The sequence below is a fragment of the Cinclus cinclus genome, chromosome 11 (genome assembly GCF_963662255.1).
Source record: "Cinclus cinclus chromosome 11, bCinCin1.1, whole genome shotgun sequence".
NCBI classification, from domain to species: Eukaryota; Metazoa; Chordata; class Aves; order Passeriformes; family Cinclidae; genus Cinclus; species Cinclus cinclus.
In genome coordinates this window covers 1,988,660-1,994,992 of record NC_085056.1, presented here as the reverse complement: position 1 = coordinate 1,994,992, position 6,333 = coordinate 1,988,660, and positions in this window count along the sequence as shown.

The following is a 6,333-nucleotide window of genomic DNA, read 5'->3' as shown; positions in this document are numbered from 1 at the left end:
CTCTCCCAGCCCTGTCCTGCTGTGCTTTTCCATCCCGGTTCACCTGCACCTCTGCAGGGGTGCTGTGGGAATCGGCCCCTCCTGTCAGACACCAAAATTGCCCGAAAGGGCTTGCCTGAAAAACAAATGATTCGCCAATCTCAAATCTGACAGATGGCAAAGTCACCAAAAATGTTTGTTTGCAAAACGAAAATATAAAATATTTCACCCATCTGGCAGTCGTGCAGGCAAAAAAGGCCTCACTGAAGGCAGAGGTGCTGCATCCAAGGAGAATCACTTGGATACTACAATAACACCCAAGGAGCCAATCCTTCAGCAAATTCAGATTCCCTCTTGCCCTGGTGGGAGGAGAGGTGCTCAGAGGCTCCAGCCTGGAAGCTCTGATTCCAAATATCCCTCTGAGGGTGGAAGTGGTACCTGTGAGGAGCTGTTTCCCAGTGGTGCCCAGGCTCCAAACCCCAAGGTTGGTTCCTGCTCCTGGAGCATCCTCTGTGCACGGTTCACACAGGCAGGACGTGGGCTGGAAGGTTTTCTCCAGGAGAACTCCAGGGAAGTGTGACATCGACATTCTGGGGGGAAAGGGCACATTTCAGTCACATTTCATTTCCACCACGACCACTTCCAGCCGTTCCAGAATCCCAACCAGCCCAAGCCTCGGAGCACTAATCCAAACCTGACATCTAGTGGCTGCTCAGGGGTTCAAAAATCTGCTGCTGACTTTAGGTAAACATCCAGACTCTGGAAGAGAGCAAAGACAGGAATTATCTTGGCACTAAGCACATTCCTCCCATTTTCAATGAGAAATGGGATCCAAAGAGGCTGAAAAGACTGACGATTAATTAAAAATAAACAACAAAACATTTATCACAGGTTGTCTGTGACCCCAAAAGCCTTTTTTTACGTTACTAGTTTACCTTTACAGGCCATTTTTTGTTACTGCATTTCATGATTTATCCCAGGACCATGAAATCAGGAAAAGAACCCAATACTTACAACATTATAGGATTATCCCTCTGTCAGCCTTGTTACATCTGGATCCAGCAGACAGGATTGGGATTGAAATTAAGTATTTGCTTCAGATGATTTGAGATGAATACTCACACTCGGTTATAAATATGGAGGAATAGAATCATGTATTGAGGGATTTACTCCTCCAGGCCAATAATGACCTAGAACCAGGATCTCCTGAGCTGGAAGGGACTCACAAGGATCAAGTCCAATTCCTGGCCACAAGAATCCCTCCATGGGCATTTTACACCTGATATAAACCCACACAGACATTTCCATCAACTCTCACAAGAATGGGGCAGTTATCCTGTTCTAATTCTTCCAGAAGGGAATTTCTTCCTGGACTCACAGCTGAGAACCTGGAAATCCCAGGCTCCAGAGGCTGTGGAGCAGCAGCCTCTGAACTTCCCTGTTCCAAGCCAACCTCCCGCTTGACTCTCTTGCAAATTAGTCCCTGGGAGTTCATTCTGCAAATGTTTTTCCATTTGTATTCCTGAGAAAACACCAGCCTGGCACTGGGGTGTGTTCCCAGAGTGCTCCCTATCTTCAAAGCACTTTGCAAATGCCGGGTGTTGTTATCAGCCTGGCCCTGAGCATTACCTCTCCTCAGGCCCCCAAGTTATTCCGCTGGACCTTTGAAGACTATTTGATTATCCAATCAGTTCTCCACGTGCTAGCACTCAGAGCTGGGCACATCAAAAAGGAAGAGGGAAGGAATGACTTGTCAGAAGGACAAACAATGAGCAGGAGCAGGAGCAAATGGGCCATTGATGGGGATGTTTTGAACCAGTTATTTGGAAAAGCAGCCTTGATCCAGCCACCCTGCTGGCAGCAAATCCCCCATTTCTTCAGCAAACACCTCAGCTGTGCTGATAAAGAGCTCAGAGCTGCTTTTCCCGGGTAAATGGAAGGGGTGGCAGCTTCTAGAACCATTCAGTGGTCACGAGCAGAGCTGGCCTCACTCCTAACCCAGGCCACTTTTTTTTTCTAGAAGAAAATGGGCTGCTCACCCACCAGCACAGTTGGGGAACCTTCTAGAAGCATTACCTAAAATCATTTTAGGAGGATCCCTTAACCAGGAATAGAATCTCCCGTTTTTCCTATCAAAAGAAACTTCTTTGGATGAATCCAGCTAAACAAAACCTGTGTTACAGCTGGACTGCAAGTGTGGCTCAGCTGTGAGACAGAAATTAAGGCTTATGACAGCCAGTGTTCACAGAATCATGGCATGGTTTGGGATGAAGGGACATTAAAACTCATCCAGTCCCAACCCTTCCACTGGCCCAGGCTGCTCCAAGCCCTGCCCAGCCTGGCCTTGGACACTTCCAGGGCCCCAGGGGCAGCCACAGCTGCTCTGGGTAACCTGAGTCAGGACCTCCCACCCTCACCGGGAATGATTCCTTCCCAATAGCTAATCTAAACTCACTCTCTTCTATCAACTGTTAGTTGGTATCAGTAATTTCAGTATTTAAAGGGGTTTTTATGGTTATTTGATAGCATTCTTTGTAGCCACAAGCATCAGCTGAGTCAGGGCACACAGCTCAAGGCTCAGTTTTACCAGGGTCAGTGCCAGGACAGAGGAAGGAGCTCAGCTGACAGGCCCAGTTCAATGGGCAGTGTCCAGTGAAGGAGGTGAGGAAGGATCCTGGAAGCCTGGAATGCTGCTGGAGATGGCCTGTGGCATCTGGCTGGATGGGATCAATCATGAGATTCCCTTCAGCAACACAGAGAGCTCATTGTGCTTTCATCCCAGCACAGCTCAGCAGAGTCTTTCACAGCTTGGAAGAAGCACAGAACATCTGACAGCTGATCAGACTCCACTCCCAATGAACTGGGCCATTCCCAAAGAGGAATTCTAATTTATTTTTTTTTTTTTTTGGACAGGAAATCTGATTTTTTTTTTTAACTTGAAAAGCTTAATTACACAACAAGATACAGGCATGGGTTTCTCTGTTCCTTTATTGTAGTTGCACACTAATGTAACAGTGTAAAATGCAGCAGCTGAAGGGTTCTAAACATCAGGGAAAAGCTTTGGGGAAAGGCCTGTATCCCAGGAAAACATCAAGCATTCCCTGTTCCAGGTGTTGTCTGCAGACAATTATTTCAGTCAGGTAACACACATTAAATACGCAATGGCACAAAGGCCACAAAAAAGATATGCACAAAGAAATAAAAAGGCAAGATGTGCCAGTAAATACAAGTTAAAACATCCCAAATTAAGGCATGAGGGGACCCTTCATCCACAGCAGAATTCCAGTCCTTTAAAACCCTGTGGAGATCAAAGCAAACTCCAATTCTGGAGCTTCCAAAACCAGGGGAGACCCTCCTGTCACTCCCGAGAGAAAAGGCAGCACAGAAATGGTCAGGAACAGCTGAAGAGTGAAAGTTCTGGAATGCAGGAACAGGGATCAAACATTCCAACAGCAGAGGAAGTTTGTCCCAGCTGTGAAGTCACCCAGGACAAGGTGAGAGCAGCATTTCAGAGAAATCCTGAAAGGCAGCTGGAATCAGCCACAGGTCTGCTCCAAAGCTTCTCCTCCCTTTGCAGGGAGCTGCCCCAGAATTATTCCTGTGACAGTCTTTAATTCCTGGCACTTTGCTGCCCCACAAATGCCTCCCAGGGCAGTGTTTAGTAATAAAGTGACTCTTAAGCAAGGAAAATACAAATATATGCTTTGACCCTTTTGTATTGTGCCACCCAAAAGAGCCCAAAGATTCCTTTTTAACTTAATTGTGCAAAATCATCACAAAAAATCAGCTCTAACCCAACAATCAAATCATTTTTCCACACAGAAAATAAGAGAATAAGGCACAGGAATTCTATCCCATCTCTTGTTTCAGACACAATTATTTTCCTGAAGTTTACATTCACAAGGTCAATAAAGTCATTGCAACATAAAAGTTAAAACTGGGGAAAAAAAAGAACAAAAAAAAACCCACCCCAGTGTGTTAATTTCCAGATTAATTCCAACATTCTGCCCTGCAGCTGAGCTCCTGCCTGCCTTAAGGAGATGCTAAAACACTACACAGAAATGCAGGACTCAAGAAACAGCAAAATAAAAGTAACAAAACCCCTGTAAAACTTCCTTTTGTAGCAGAGTTATTTTTTTTAAATCTACATTAACCCTGTTTCCAGATCTTTGAAGTGATCAGTGCTGAAATTGGAATTTCTTCTTTTTATGCCAGCAAAGATAGGTGTGATTTGGTGGAAATATGGACACAGCTTAACTGTACCCCCGGGTAATTCACTACTTCCTAACAAAGCTTCCATGGCAATACTTGAACAAAGTAAAACTCTGTGAGAACTTGAAATAAATCTGAGAACTTCAACTGGGTCACTGGGAAGGGAAATACCCCACATTCCCTCTGCTGGATGCAGGGTGGTTCAAAAGGGATTTACACATCCAGGAGGAAAATCTGACTGAGTGGAACAAACCATGGAGCACTCAGTGGGTGTGAGGCTGCTGCAGACTTCCAGAGCAGCTCAAGTGAAGCAGTTACACCCTGGCAGTTTCCCAAAATAATCTGGATTTTGGGTTTGTTGGGAAAGCTGGATCAATTGGTGAATCTTCTCAGTGGGTCAGAGAAATCCAAAAAGCCAGTGGAAATTAGAAAAGCAATTTAAAAACTGAGCAATTACAAAAGATTTTTAAAAGATCCACTCCTAAATGATAAGGAGATGGATGCACAGCCCAGTGCTGCTGATGCAGATCTGTTTTTAAATGAAAGGCAACATTAAGGTGTCTTTGTATGACAATTTTTTCTATTAATTAGTAGAAATTATCTGAGCTGCTGCCATCTTTATCCAGAGTCCTCCTCAGAAAATTGTCTGCAAGAACAGCACTGAATAAATATCTCAAACTTAATGACTGGATTATAATTATTATATATTCAGGTAAAAAGTAAAATAATTATTTTCCTGTTCCCAGAGCTGTAGATATTCCTTCCAGCTTTATTTTGGAATGTATCATTCTCCAACAAAATCATCACTGATGTGGTTTTGCAGCTAAAAATCTATGTGGTGAAGGCAAAACCTGCAGAGCTCAACTGAGATCATGGAATCAGAAAATCATGGAATGGTTTGGGTGGGAAAGGACTTTAAATCCCATCCAGTGCCACCCCTGTTGTGGCAGGGGCACCTCCCACTATCCCAGGATAATTCCAGCCCCATCCAAAGGGAGATGGCACAACCAAGATGGAAACGTTCCCCCAGGCAGGGAGGGCTGGGGGGAAGTGGTGAAACCAAAGAGCTCCACTGAATTCCTGACAGGAAAAATATCCTACACTGGGATTTAAGATTTCCTTCCTTTCACCACCCAGAGTCTGTCCAGTCGAGGAGGCCACACTGCAGGGGACAGAGGCACAACTGTGGCACCAGAACAACAGCCTGAGGTAGAGCTACTGGGGAAGGAAAGGCAGGATCTGGGCACTCAACTGAGATTATCTCAAACCCTTAAAATCACCAGGGTCACACTGAAAAGTGGTAAGGTGCTTTGAAACTGAATACTTGGACTTGAAAAAAACCAAAGTGGCAATTGGAAAGGTCTGGATTTAGCATTGCCAAGGTCATGGCTTCACTGAATCCCAGCAGGAATCAGAGGGAGGAAAGATTCCTCCAGCCTCCTCCAGCACAACCCATGGAGGTCACACAGGGAGTTCACAGACACAACTGCTCCTCACCAGAAACCCGGTGCATGGATTGAATCTGCTAAATACAGCAGAGTGTGAAGGCCAGAGAGAAAGTTGAGACAAAGGCAGGTTTAGCAGGATGTGAGAAGTCAGTGATCCTTGGGGCAGCTGGAAAGGCTCAGAGCTGGCAGCTCACACAGAAGCTCTGCTTGGTCCACAAATCAATCCCAAGCCCCCTGGACCTCGTTCCCATAAGGTGCAATAAGAACAAAATGCTCCCCACTAGTCCTGAAGCTGGCTAAGTGTTTTTATGGGAAAGTACATCTCAAGGTGAAACTTTGAAGAGAGCACTGGTGCTCTGTGAGTTGCTGAAATAGAAGTCTTTTCTGAGTGCTGTGTTTTTGGTCCACACTCTCCTAGCACAGGTCTGAGGAATGGGTTTGGGGTGTTTTCCCCCCAATCCCACTGGGAGGGCCAGCTGAGCATTATCTAATCTTGCTTTCCTTTGATGTGATCACTTTCCTGGGATCAGTTAGACATTTCCACCTCATTTGCTGCGCTAGCCAGTCTTGAGACGCTGGTGAATTCTCTTCTCCTCCCTTCTCCTGATAATTATTTACACAGGAAAGCTTCTATAGTTGTTAAAAGGTTTTAGAAAAAGTCTTCTGGCTCCTGTCTAACGGTGGGCATTCTGTG